The following is a 14,111-nucleotide window of genomic DNA, read 5'->3' as shown; positions in this document are numbered from 1 at the left end:
AGCGATTGGGGCCGGTACCAGTGGGGCCGGTGTCATCAGTAGGTGCGAGTGGCTGCTGCTGTCCTGATTGCCCCTCAGGAGTAGGGGGAGGTGGAGAAGCCCTCAGGTGCAATAAGGGTCAGCAGCTGCTGCTCGCACCCACTGATGGTGCCGAGCAATCAGGGCCGGTGCCAGGAGATGGCAGCAGGTGTGAGCAGGGCTGGCACTGGCAGCAGGTGCAAGCACTGGGCAGGACCACAGTGCACTGGAGCAAAGAATTTTCAGTAACCACCGGAGCCCCGTCTTGGTCTGGCATCCCTGCTTACCTGCTCACCATCCTGCTGCAGCCAATGCCCGCCATGTTCCGCACTCTGTCGCCTGTTGCTGACATCTGCCATGTTCTGCGCACACCCCCTGGTGGTCAACGCACGTCATAGCAACTGGTTGTTTGGTTGTTCTGCCGTTCGGTCTATTTGCATATTAGCCTTTTATTGTATAGGATATCCAGCACGTAGTAAAAAGATATAACAACCACTGTCAAGAGACCCATTAATCAAGCAGACCCATGGACTACCCAGATGTTAGAACTATCAGACAGGAATTTAAATCAACAATGATTAATATGCTATTAAAGACTCTAAAGAAAAGATGGAGAACATGCATGAACAGATAGGGAATATCAACCCAGAAAATATGAAACTGAAAGAGGGTGCTAACTAAAAATGCTTGAAATAAAATACATTAGTAACAGAGATGAAAAACAACTTTAATGGACCCATTCATTATAAGAACATCTTGATTTTTGAGATGTTAAAAAATGAAAAAAAATCTCTTAGAATTGATTATATAGAGGTAAACTATTTAATACAACATTCTGAGACAATTACTAATAGTATCTCTATTTTACAGATAAGAAACCTGTCTTAATTCAGGATGCTATAACAAATTACCTTAGACTGAGTGGCTTATAAACCACAGAAATTTATTTCTCACACTTCTGGAGGCTGAAGTCCACGATCGGGGGCCTAACATGGTGAGGTTCTGGCTGCCAACTTCTTGCATCCGCACATGCAAGAACATCTTGATTTTTGAGATGTAAAGAGAGCTGAAAAGCTATCTGGGATTTATTTTATAAGAGCTCTAATCCCACTCATGAGAGTTCCACCTTCATGACCTAATTATATACCAAAGGTCTCACCTCCCAATATTAGCATGTTGGGGGTAAGGATTTCAGCATATGAATTAGGAAGAACACAAATATTCATTCTATAAGAAAACCCAAGTATTTATAACAGTGCCTCACCATAGCAGACATTCAATAATTATTTGTTGAATATATTGAAAAAGTAAACTCAGCTATCTCAACCACACATATTTCTTTTTCACAAGATACAATGGATTTTTTTTAAAATGCTGGAATATGTGTCATGGTAAACAGGAACATGTTTAATATTTAGTGCTGTCTACTCTGATCACTTGCCTTCAAAAGTTAAAATAATGCAGTGGTTATGACCGAGATTACAACAATAGTTTGCCTGGACTTGAATCCTGGCTCTAATACATACTAGTTATGTGATCCTGGGCAAATTACTTAATGACTCTGTACCCCAATTTTATAGTTTTTAAATATGTTTAAAAACTACCTATTTTGGAGGAAAGATAGGGCTGAAATAGTGCCCGGGAAATATATAGACTCACGTGAAATCATACAAAGATTTACTGTTATTTATTGTGATCATTATGATAATGGTCCAGTTTGCAAAATAAAAACAATAACAAAAGCATTCCAGGGGATCAGGTCATTCAAAACACACTCAATTATGACATTGAATTTGAGAAGAATTTTATATAAATTGGACTTTATCAAAATTAAGAATTTTGGTGCATCACAGGATACTATCAACAATGAGAAAGAACCTAAAGAATGGGAGAAACATATTTGCAAATTATATATCAGATAAGGGATTCATATCCAGAACATATAAAAAAAACTCCTATAGGTGAACAACAGAAAAACAAACAACCCAGTTAAAAAATGGGCAAAATACTTGAGTAGACATTTCTGTAAAGAAGATTTAAAAAAAGGCCTATGGCCACATGAAAAGATGCTCAATGTTATTAATTATTAGGGAAATGAAAACTACAGTGAGATACAACTTCACAGTTTTAGTTTGGGATGATGAAAACTTTCTAGAGATGGATGCTAGTGATGTAAAATGTTAATATACTTAATGTCGCTAAATTATATACACTTAAGATGCTACAAAATAGTAAATTTTATGTTATGTGTATTTAACCCCAATTTAAAAAAAAAGAACACACATATATACACACACAAATGCACTCATATCTAGTTCTCCCTAGTGGTTAATAATATCTTTAAATCTAAGCACCTGTCATTCTTTTTTCTTTTGTAATCCTCACCTTAGGATATTTTTCCATTGATTTTTTTTTTATTTTTTTTTTAGGGAGAGTGGAAGAAAGAAAGAAAGAAAGAAAGAAAGAAAGAAAGAAAGAAAGAAAGAAAGAAAGAAAGAGAGAAACATCATGAGAGAAACACATCCATTGATTGTCTCCTGCACGAGCCCCGATCCTGGGCCAGTGAGGAGCTTGAAACCAAGGTACGTGGCTCTAGACCAGAATCAAACCTGGGACCCTTTGGTCTGTCACCTGATGCTCTATCCACTGAGCCAAATGGGCTAGGGCGTGTCATTCTTTTTTGAGTGGCCTCTTGTATCCAACCTATTGATAACAAGGTAAATGTTTAAATAAACTTCATCTTGTGGTCAGACCCAACCAGTCTTGCCCTTCCAAATTATTCATTCTAGAAGTATGACACTCTCTTTTATAGGTGGAATTGGTGTGCAACCAAAATTCATATGTTTAAGTCCTAACTTGCGGTATCTCAATAAAACTTATTTGGAGATAGAATCTTTTAAAGAACTAATTAAGTTAAAATTACCTCTTTCTGGTGTTTCCTAATCCAATATGACTGGTATTCTTATAGGGAAAATTGAGACACATACTACAGAAGGAAGACCATATGAAGACATGGAGAAGACAGCCACCTACAGGTCATTTGAAACCATGGAGAGAGCTCTCAGAAGAAACCAACCCTGCTGCCACTAGCCCCCAGTATTGTAAGAAAATAAATTTGTGTCTTTTAAGCACTCAATCTGTGGTATATGTTACAACAGCCATAGAAACTTAATATTTGCTAAGTCTTTGAGGGAAAACGCCATTTGCTAACACAACGAAGCAAAAGAACTTCTTGGATAAAAACTATGGTATTTGACTATGGTATTTCTCCCCAAAGGTTAAGTTTATTCCTACCTATATAATTTGCCTTTCAGATAAAAACACAACATATTGTATGCCCTAATTTTTTCCTTTTTCTTTTTATACTAGTAAAAGACTGTGTGAGCTCCTACTCCTGGGGACATACTTTGTCTCTTATGCTCTTCTGTCAGTCTTTACAGCAGACACTGCCATTTTTAGACACTGCTAAAATGCTATAGCTTCCATTACTAAATATGAGCTTGTTCTTTAATTTCTTTTTAATTTTTAAAAATGTGTTATAGTTTAGCTGAAAATGAATTAGCTTAATTTTGGTCATCAGTTCAAAAGAGAGCCCTCAAGAGCTTATCATCAATTGTTCCAAAGCAAAATTTATGGTGAAATTCTGAAAAACAAATAGAGTTACAACATCTTCATGTCTTAGGCTGAAAACAATCTAAATTATTGCACAGGATTATTTTAAAACATTTTTATGTAAAGAAATATTCTATGTGTTTTATGTGTAATAACCAATTTAATGCTTACAATATCATAGAGGTTCTTAATATCCCAGTGAGCTTGTTACTTGACCACATCCTAAAGCTAAGGAATGAGAGAACTAGATTTGTGAGTTGTGGCAGTGTGGTTCCAGGGGCCACCCTCTTAATTATTGCTCTTCGAGGCCTCCTCCCACTTTCACACCAGTTTTCACTTCTGTGACTCCAGTTAGTTGTGTTAGAAGTTGCTTTCCATGATATATGTCAATCGACTTATTTATATGTAGATGCCATCTCATACTGGGCTGCATTATAGTAATTTCTTCAAATTACATTTTCCAATTCATTGTCTCTTCAGGCCTGTTTAATTTTCTGTTTCATTCGGCCATTGAAATATATGTGTGTATTTAAAATCTGTAAGTCTTATTCAGTTCTTTCTAAAATCTGCCTTATCACTTTTCATATTCTATTTTTCCCTTTCTTTATGTCTTTTAACCTTTTATAAATGTTTATTTCACGTTTTCCTTAGCTCATGCCAATATGAAGTCTTTGGGCATTCTAACTCCTTTACTTATTGTCTCTGCTATCTCTCTTTTGTGTGTTTTGTAGGTTTTTTAAAATTGTAAACCATATTTTATTAAATACTATCTGTGACAATCCCAAGAGCCAGTATTGGGCATGTTGATTGCAATGATGTGCGCATTTACTTCCAGGCAGTCCCATCTTTTAGCTCCTTCCTCTGCTCGCTTACTTCTGCTCCCCACTCAGGTTTCAGTTCACTATTACTGTTACTATTTATTTAATTCTTAGACCCTCTGAGATTTCCTCTCTAATAAATGCAACAATGCATTAAATTATGTTTATTGCATTTGTGTAATTCATCATTAACTATATATTTATCCAGAAAGCCCTTTAGAGTAACTCGTTGGCCACATTGGTGGAAATTGAAATCTGAGCCTTTCTTTGGTAAGTTAAAATGTTCAGGTCAGGCTTAGAGTTTGGGTTGTCTAAAATTCTAAAAAAATTGCATTCATTCCCCAGGAGGATAGCACACCATCTGATTATCCATGTCTAATTTTTCCAGACTCTCTATTTTTCTAATAAGAGCAATTAAAATTAGAGGGATGGAATAAATGTCCAAGTTACTTCTGCAACTGAACAACAATAGAAAAATGATTAGCACTTTTATCACTAGGAAGCAAGAAACCTTACAGGTTTATCCAAGTTGTATGTGAATTGGACTCAGAAAAAAAAAAATCCAAAGGCAATGGTGAAGTAAGAGATCTCCTAGCATCAGACTGCTTGGCCTGTAGAAGTAATCTGAGATGTCCAGCAAAGACCACTTTCCCACCCATTTGGGATAAAAGCCACATTTTTTTCCAACTTGAGCCTGATCAACACTCATAAGGTAGAGTCACCATAAATTATAAGCAAGGAAAATTTACCAGTTGATCAGATATTTTCGAGTCCTGGATACATTATATAGTACCTCTTTTTGAGAATATATGTGAATAACCCAAATTTAGATGCCTTACTCTCCAAGACTCAAGAAAGCATGTACATTTTGCATTCTCAGACTGGTAACAACTGGGTGGTAGTATTCCTAAGGAGATTTTGCAAAAGTCTTGCTTCACCAGAAATGCCCACTTCAAGGGCTTGGAGTCTAAGAGGATTTTGTTTTCAGGGCTCTGAGCAGACAGAGGTCACTTTGGATCATAGATTAAGATTAAGGAGTAAGGGAGATCTGTCTTAGAGACCTATTTTCTTAGATCTGTCTCACCTCTTTTGATAATGAAGATAGCAAATTAAGGATGCTTAAAAGAGTAATATGGACAGATCTTTCTGAAATCAGTATATAGGTTGTGTAAATAACACTTGCTATGCTCCCAGTGGCTGGTGTAAGGCTTGATATTTCAAAGGCTCTCAAATATTTGTTGATTAAATTTTTTAGTGAGACTGACTGAATCTTTTTTGAGCTTTAGTGACAGTGTTGCTTTGTGCCACAGGATGGTGCTATGAAACCACTCACAGACACACGAATAGCAATTTGATGCTTCCTGCCCTTCCAAGCAGAAGATATCTCTCTCACTGTCTCAGCTTTTCAAACCATCTCAATATGAACATCATACAGCTGTTTCTTTCTGAGAAAAGATGAAACATTTCTGATTCATCCCTTTATATAATGACTTTATTTTATTTATTTATTTTTTACAGTGTTAAAATTTTTATATTTAGAATTAGGCAGCTGGACTCAGTTTAGATGATTCCAATTTTGCTGGCAACATCCAAAGCATCAGTCAGGAGCCAGTCGAACATCAGGCCTGATCAGGGTGTTGACCTTGGCCACATCAATGCCATAGAGCTTCTTCACTGCCTGTTTGATCTGGTGCTTGTCGGCCTTGACATCCACAATGAACACAAGTATATTGTTGTCTTCTGTCTTCTTTATGGCTGACGCCATCATCAGGGGGAACTCGATGACGGCCTAGTGGTCAAGCTTGTTTCTCCTGGCGCGGCTCTTCCGAGGATATTTAGGCGGCCTCCGGAGCCGCAGTGTCTTTGGCCGTCGGAAGGTGGGTGACGTGAGGATCTTCTTTTTTTGTGTGGCTGTGGACGCCTTTCAACACTGCTTTCTTTGCCTTCAAAGCCTTTGGTTTGGGTTCAGCTTTGGGAGGGGCAGGGGCTTCCTTCTTAGCTTTCGGTGCCATCTTCGTAAAAAACATGACTTTATTTTTTTTAGAGCAGTTTTAGGTGCACAGAGGAAGATACAGAGATTTACTATATACGCCCATACATACAAAGCCTCCCCCATTATCAACATCATCCACGAGAGTGGTACATTTGTTACAAATGATGAATCTACACTGACATGTTATTATCACCCAAAGTTCATAGTTTACATTAAGATTCATTCTTGGTATTGTATATTCTTTGGGTTTGGACAAAGGTATTCATCATGATAGTATCCTACAGAATATTTCTACTACCCTAAAAATACTCTGTGCTTTGCCTACTCATCCCTCCCTTTCATTAATTCTTGAAAACAGTGATTGTGACAGAAACACTTTTCCTAAAATGGAATCCACACGAGAAGATTTCTACAGCTCTTACTCTGAGGAGATAGACACATCTGTGGAGTGTTTTTGTTGGGAGTGGCAGTGTAGAATAGTTAATTTAAAAAAGGAAACCAGGAATTCTGAAATTTGGGTTCCAGACTCACCATCTCCATATGATTTTCCTCAAAGTGGAAATGTTCAATTTGACCAGTAATTTTCAAAGTATGCTCTTGTTCCTCAATGGTTTAAGGAGTCTTCAGAGATGCCTCCAGCTGCCAAGGTTTTGCGTGTGTGTGCCTACATGTTCTTGAACACATGTTTGGTGCTTGGAGGATGTGCAAAAGGAGAATGAGAGAAGGAGTCGCTTTCAACCCTTTCAATCAGAATAACTTCATGTTAGGGATGGAGGAAGAAATATGTTTTGTCCTGTTTGTTTTTAAGAATGTTACCCTCTGTTCTGGCCGGTGTGGCTCAGTTGGTTAGAGCATCATCCTGTACACCCAAAGGTGATGGTGTGTATGGGAGGCAACTGATCAATGTTTCTCTCTCACATCAATGTTTTCTCTCTCACCCTTACTTCCTCTCTTTAAATAAAAAGACATACCTTTGGGTGATGATTAAAAAATAAAAAGAATATTGCCTACTGTTAGAAGAAAAATGTTTACAAATTACTGGCAAAATGATCTCAAGTGCCCTCCCAGGACTAACATTCTGTGGTTTTAACTTCTTTAGTTTTCTTGGTTGACTATTTTACTTTGGTTTTCTTGTATGCAGACTAAAAAGATGTGGGACTCTGGATTACCCTGAAAGCAACGCCATGCTCACTCTCTCTATCACCGTGAGCTCTGGCTGACTGGCTCAAACAAACCTCCACTCAGGAGGAGGTATTTGTGGAGGATTGGAGACACAGAGCCTTCATGGTAATACAATTGCGTGAAGATGAAAAGAGATCCACTTTTTATTGTGATCGTGAGGAAGGACACAGGCAGAAACTCACTGCCAAGGCCCTCAAACCGGAAAGCATCAACCAGGCAGCCTGTGCACAGAGGCAGAAACAAGTGTGCACAGAGAAGAGGGTCACGGGATGGGCAGGTGAGAAGACAATGTAAACCAGTTCCACTAGCATGTCTGAGTATCCACTGTGTGCGGGACTCTAAGGATACGGAGAAGAACGTCAGGAGATTGGAGGCAGGCACATAAATGGAGACCTTCAGGCCACATTGAAGTGCTTTGAAAGTGAAGGGGCAGGGTACTTAGATAACTTAGAAAAAAGGCACCAAACCTGGTTGGTGGGTTGGGAAACTTCCTAGAAGAGCTGATGCCCAGAATGAATCTTTGTTGCCCAGAGATCACTGTTGCAAGTCATTCTTGATTAAAAAGATTTTATCAGCTTTATGTGAAAAATTTTTTTCAATCAGACTTCCTTGATGGTATATCTTTGATGGTTGCTTATAATTATGCAGAATTGATAGCTATACTTCATTAAGTTCTAAGCATAGTGCTAAGCATTTTCTGTATAATTCCACATTTAATCATCACAAGAACCCCATGAGATAGGCAGGTATTAAAACCTTTAGGTTGAAAATGTTTATGAAAAAATTCAAGCCCAGACAAAACTTTTCTTAATAAGTACAATTAGCTCTATTGTACCCATCACCCAGTATGAACAGTTACCAACCCATGTGAATGGTATTTAATCTATACCCTACACATTTTTCTGACATCAGGAGTAAGTTGAAGCAAATTTCAGACATTGTGTCATTTTTGTACTTAGCTCAGTGTGATAATCTAAAAGATAAGGATTCTTCAAAAAACAGAACCACAAGGCTGCTTTCAGCCAAGATGAAAAACAAGGACTGGATTTACCCTCCTGCCTGACATAACCCCCCACAAGGGAAAAAAAATATGTCAAGTGATGATTTTCAAGATATTAGACACCAGGCAATGAAAGACAGTGATACCTGAGATATGAAAAACAGATGAATTGCACCCTCCCCTTGACCCAGCTTATTACCTTGAGAGAGTCCAGGTGTGGCACAGAGAGAAGGAATACAGAAAAGCCAGATGGATTCCCTGAGCAGGCTTTTTGTAGAAGTGATCATTTGATTATAAAGTTCAAGTAGAAATGAAAATGATTTAGAATAGATGAAACAACTTTGAGAAAGAAGAGCTCAACAGCATTAACCATTAGGGAAATACAAAATAAAACCATAGTGTAAGACCAGTGCATTCTTATTATAATGGCTAAAAGAGAAGATGGATAGAACCAAATGCTGTCGAGGATATTGACCTTTAACTGGTATACAACCTGGAGGCCAGTCTCTAAACATGTTTCTAATTGCTTTGATTTGCCAGTACTACAGAGTGTTTAGGATAAACATCCACATACCATATTAGGGAACCAATGTCTGAGATAAACGTAATAAAATGAGACCTGAAAATGTGGGCATCTGCCTATTGAGTCAGGAACATTGAATAATTAGGGATCGTAAGAAATTAGAGAGTTTGAAGAGTTTTAATGCACATTTGAGTCCAGTGGACTCCAAAATGAGCCAAGATCTAGAGGGTTTCTAACTGAACCACACCTGAGGCTTCTCTATGAAAGAAGGTAGAATGGCCTCTGACCTGGGATATACATCAGCAGGACACATTTTCTTCCCTGGACTGTCAGTCTCCATAGTTCAAATACCCATCAGGGATTGAAGTCTGATATTGTGACTCAACTAACTACTGAGAATAGGAGGCAATTAATTGGTGGGAGGATATTTATTGTATTGTGGCAAAACATTGGATGTTGTGGTTCTGGTGAGGATGACCTAGGAGTGTGAGGAAAAACTCAAGTAATATTTCTGAACAAGTAGGACAACAAATCAAGTATTACAAAAAATACCATTAACTTAAGCTCTTGTTCCTGATCAATAAAAACTATAAATTAACAAGGCAGTAAAGGATTATCATTATTAAGTTGACTTTTCAGCAAGAGAAGTACACATTCATGATTCAAATCATGGAACTGAGAATTGGGAATTTTTCATTGCTCTGGACACAGCTCCGCATGCCCTGCTGCCCTTCCCCTTCCTTCTTCCTTGGCCAAATTGTGGGGTTGTCTCAAATAGTCCCTTCAGTCATCTAGTTCCTTGATTTTCTCATCTACAAAACAGAGACAAACATTACCGTACTCAAAGAGCATAATCCGGGCCTAATATATATCCCTTAAGTGAATTATGGATTGCTTTCTCCAACACTTAAGTACTATCACAGGTCACATCAGTGACCATGATCTTTCAGTGACTCTAAACCCTACAGAGAATGTAATCTATTTCCTGACTCCAACTGTAAAAAGCAACTTCCTCATTTCAGAAGAAATTATACCGTTAGCAATGATTCCATACCATAAAGCATTCAGTTCCTATTACTTAGTTTCAAAATTTCTGTGCTTTTAATATTTTTTTAAAGTTGGGAAGAATCTCAGCAGCCTTCTAGCTATTATTGCACTTTTACATAGGAACAGAGTGAAGGCCTGGGTCGCGGAAAGACTTGCTCATGTTGACATAGCAAAATCCTAGGCCTATTGATCTTTCTTCTTTTCAAGAGCAACTATTAATAGAATTGTCCATCCTCAATTAAATACCAGGATAAATAAAAGTATCTAATGCTCTATTACACCTGCTCTTGGTTCCAGGTGGCAGATGTGAATCTGTTGTAAAAATTGACCCAAGAGGTGGTAGCAGCCATAAAGGTGTATGGCAGTCCAGAGTGGTTTAATTCTCTATCACTTGAATCATCCTGAAGTGCTAAAATATCAGTGGGGAGGGTATATCAAAGAGGGAGGAGGTGGCAGGTTTGTTTAGTCCTGAGGGTAGGGCATTAATGTCAAAACACAGGATAGCTTCAACTTGGAAGCAGTTGAGGGGGTGGAGGGGAATGAGTTGAAAAACTGTTCAGTGCAAATCTCTGCCTATGGGAAGACTCACCTCAGTCAGGCTAGGTCTGGTGAGACCTGGCATGGGGATGGGGGAGTTGCTAAATAATAAGATGGGTCATAATTCAAATGCACAAAAAAGCTATTTCCAGAATCAAACAATGTAAAGCAAGTAAAAGGGAATAAGAGGAAGATGCTCACCTGGGAATATTAAGGTTGTATCCATAGAAGGTGCACATCTGCTGCTTTGAAATGTTCACTATCTCAAGCAACTAACCATAACTTGATGTCCAGCAAGCATACAGGAAGCTCTGCCCTTTGTTTTACCTGCCCACTGGGTCTGCTATTCTAGATGCAGTTAGGAAATTAGAGTTGGCCATTCCTAACCACACCCATTATAGGCAATCATACTCTCCTCTAAACTATAAGAAAAATGGTAATTCAGAATCATTGAACTTTAGAGTGAGAGGAATCCTTGATACTGTTGACATTTTGGACCCAATAATTATTTTTCTGGGGATTGTTATTATGTTGAATATTTAGCATCATCCTGGCTATACTCATTAGATGTCAGTAAGCAGTTCCCCCCAAAGTTTTCCAGACATTGTCACATGTCCCTGGGGGAGCAAAATCTCCTCCAGTTGAAAACCACTACCCTAGAACACTGTACCTGACCATTTTCACATCTTATATACATAGAAAGTAAAAATATTTGTATAGGACAAGGAGTGAACTAGAGGTGATCTGGAAATAGCTATATAAAGCTCAGTAAAAAATTCATTACACTTTATATTTTTATTCTTAGAGAAAAATGTAGAAAAATATTAAGTATTTAAATTCATTTAAATAAATTTTAAATAAAATCATTTCAAAATTTTAAATGAGAAATTTGAATTTACCTTCATGGACATATTATCTTTTACCAACAGATGTTATGTTTCAAATGGCTATATGTCATGCTGGTCAAGACATTTTAATGATGATTACTTAAAATTCTTAATGGTCTCTATCGGAAGGAAGCTTAATTTGCACAAAAAGATTATATAATATTTATTTTCTATTTTATTTTTTTTTTTAGTGGGAGAGGACGGGAGAGAAACATTTATGTGAGGAAGAAATATCTATCCGTTATCTCCCATATGCACCCAACTGGGGATTTAACCCTCAACCTAGGGATGTTTCTGACTGGGAATCAAATCCACAACCTTTTGGTATAAGGGACAATGCTCCAACCAACTGAGCCATCTGGCCAGAGTGATAAAAAAATTTAAAACCATTGTTTACAATCATTTGAATATTTATAATTTTTGATATAAAGAACCTAATGGACTATCCTTTTCTTTTTTTAAAAGTATATTTTATTGATTTTAGAGAGGAAGAGAGAGGGAGAGAGACAGAAACATCAATGATGAGAGAGAATCATTGATTAGCTGCCTCCTGCATGCCCCCTACTGGGGATCAAGCCAGAAACCCAAGCATGTGCCCTTGGCCGGAATGGAACCTGGGACCCTTCAGTCCGCAGGCCGACGCTCTGTCCAATGAGCCAAACCAGCTAGGGCCTCTCCTTTTCTTATACTGACAAATCAGTGCTTAAATTTCTTTTGACAAAGCAAAAAATACTTCAAATCTGTACTTTTACATATCTCGTGTTTCTAAATGATAAGGAAGGTCTAATTTCTACACTGCAGACACCTTGTAAGAGTGGTTGTCCTGCAGCCAGCATGGAAACAATTAATTAAATGGGCAAATGGCAGGAGAACCTGATTATGTAAAGACAGAGATTCTGGGCTAACACGTGTTGTCAAGTAGACCAGAAAACCCCACCATGTTTCTGCACCCATCTATCTCCGACTGGATGCATCTTGGCCTGAGTTCCAAGCTCTGGGCATCTGGCAACAAACTCCATCCTGGTCCTCAGGCTTTATCTAGGATGGTTAGTGGTATGGTCTGAAGCTGACTGCTGATATGCCCAGGAGCTAGAGCACCTTCTTGGCTGCACTCAGGGCGTCATGATGGAGCAATGCATGGCAAATGTAGCTCATCGTACTCGCTGTTTTCTTTGGGAACTCTGAGGAGGTCTCTCTGGCTCCTGCACTGCTCAGACCACTCTTCAAGGAACCTGTGATGAGACTCCACTCAGAGGCACCCGATTTCAGAGCCTCAGCTACTTCAAGCTACTCTGAGTGTTGAGAGACTCAATAATTCATACCACACCTGGAATCTATTTGAGGCACACCATTGTGATTTGGCACATAGGTTGGGAAGCTCTGCTTTAGAGAATTCTCCCTATCTCTAGGTAGAATCTTTATTTTTTCGCCCCCCCCTGTATTCTTCTTGCCATTGACTCATTTCACCACATATTCCTCATGTGCCTAGACTACATGTCAAAGACAACTACCAGAGGGAGAGCAGTGTTTCTTAAGCTTTGGTGTGTATAAAAATAGAACTTTAAAATACTAGTAGTTGTATTTCACTGCTATGTCTTTGGGAAGAAAGTTGAAGCAGGAAAAGAGAGAGTGAAGATTTACAGTAGCAAGCATGGGGCAGTATTTTCATCATACTCCATCTAATTTCTTTGGCTGAGTCCTATGCTGAACATTAGATCTGGGTGACCTGAAGGAGACATAATGACCCAAAGGCTACAAATATGTAAGAGTTCAAAATAGCAGATAATTTTATCTGATGAAAAATTGAAATGATTTTAAATGCTTGAAGGGATATGTGGTGATTTCCAAATTCTGAATCAGCTGGTTTGAACTGAAACCCACACATGGATTTGCATTTTAACAAGTACCCTGGGATTATCTGATTGCAAAATATACTGGAATAGGAGTAAGACCTTATAACTTGATTGTGCTATATAATGGGACATTGCAAAAAGCCAAGAGGAAAATGAATTTTTAAATTAAATTAGAATTTCTCTAGGGTAATTTCTATTTAAAATATTCATGTTGTAAATTATTTCCTAAAGATAAAACATCTCTCTTCACTTCCTCTCTGTTTTTTCTCTCTACTTCAATGTATTTAAAACTAGGAGAAGATATGTTTGGTGTTTGTCCTCAAATGAATACTAGCCACTTTTAACAATTTTTTTATTATAGTTGACATAAATATTATAGAGTAATGGATAAAGAAGACATGGTATATATATACAATAGAATATTAATCAGCCATAAAAAGAATATAATCTTGTTGTTTGTGACAACATGGATGGACCTAGAGGGTATTATGCTAAGTGAAATAGCTCAGACAGAGAAAGGCAAGCCATTTTTAGGAGAAACCCATCACAAGTGGAAGAGCCAACTCATAAGCTTCTCTGGTTTTCTGAGTCTTTGGTCCTTTGTTCTGCCCCCAAAGTCCAGATACCTGCTAAGGCCCCCT

Source organism: Eptesicus fuscus, chromosome 9, assembly GCF_027574615.1.
Source record: "Eptesicus fuscus isolate TK198812 chromosome 9, DD_ASM_mEF_20220401, whole genome shotgun sequence".
In the NCBI taxonomy this organism is placed as follows: Eukaryota; Metazoa; Chordata; class Mammalia; order Chiroptera; family Vespertilionidae; genus Eptesicus; species Eptesicus fuscus.
This window is presented reverse-complemented; position numbering follows the sequence as displayed.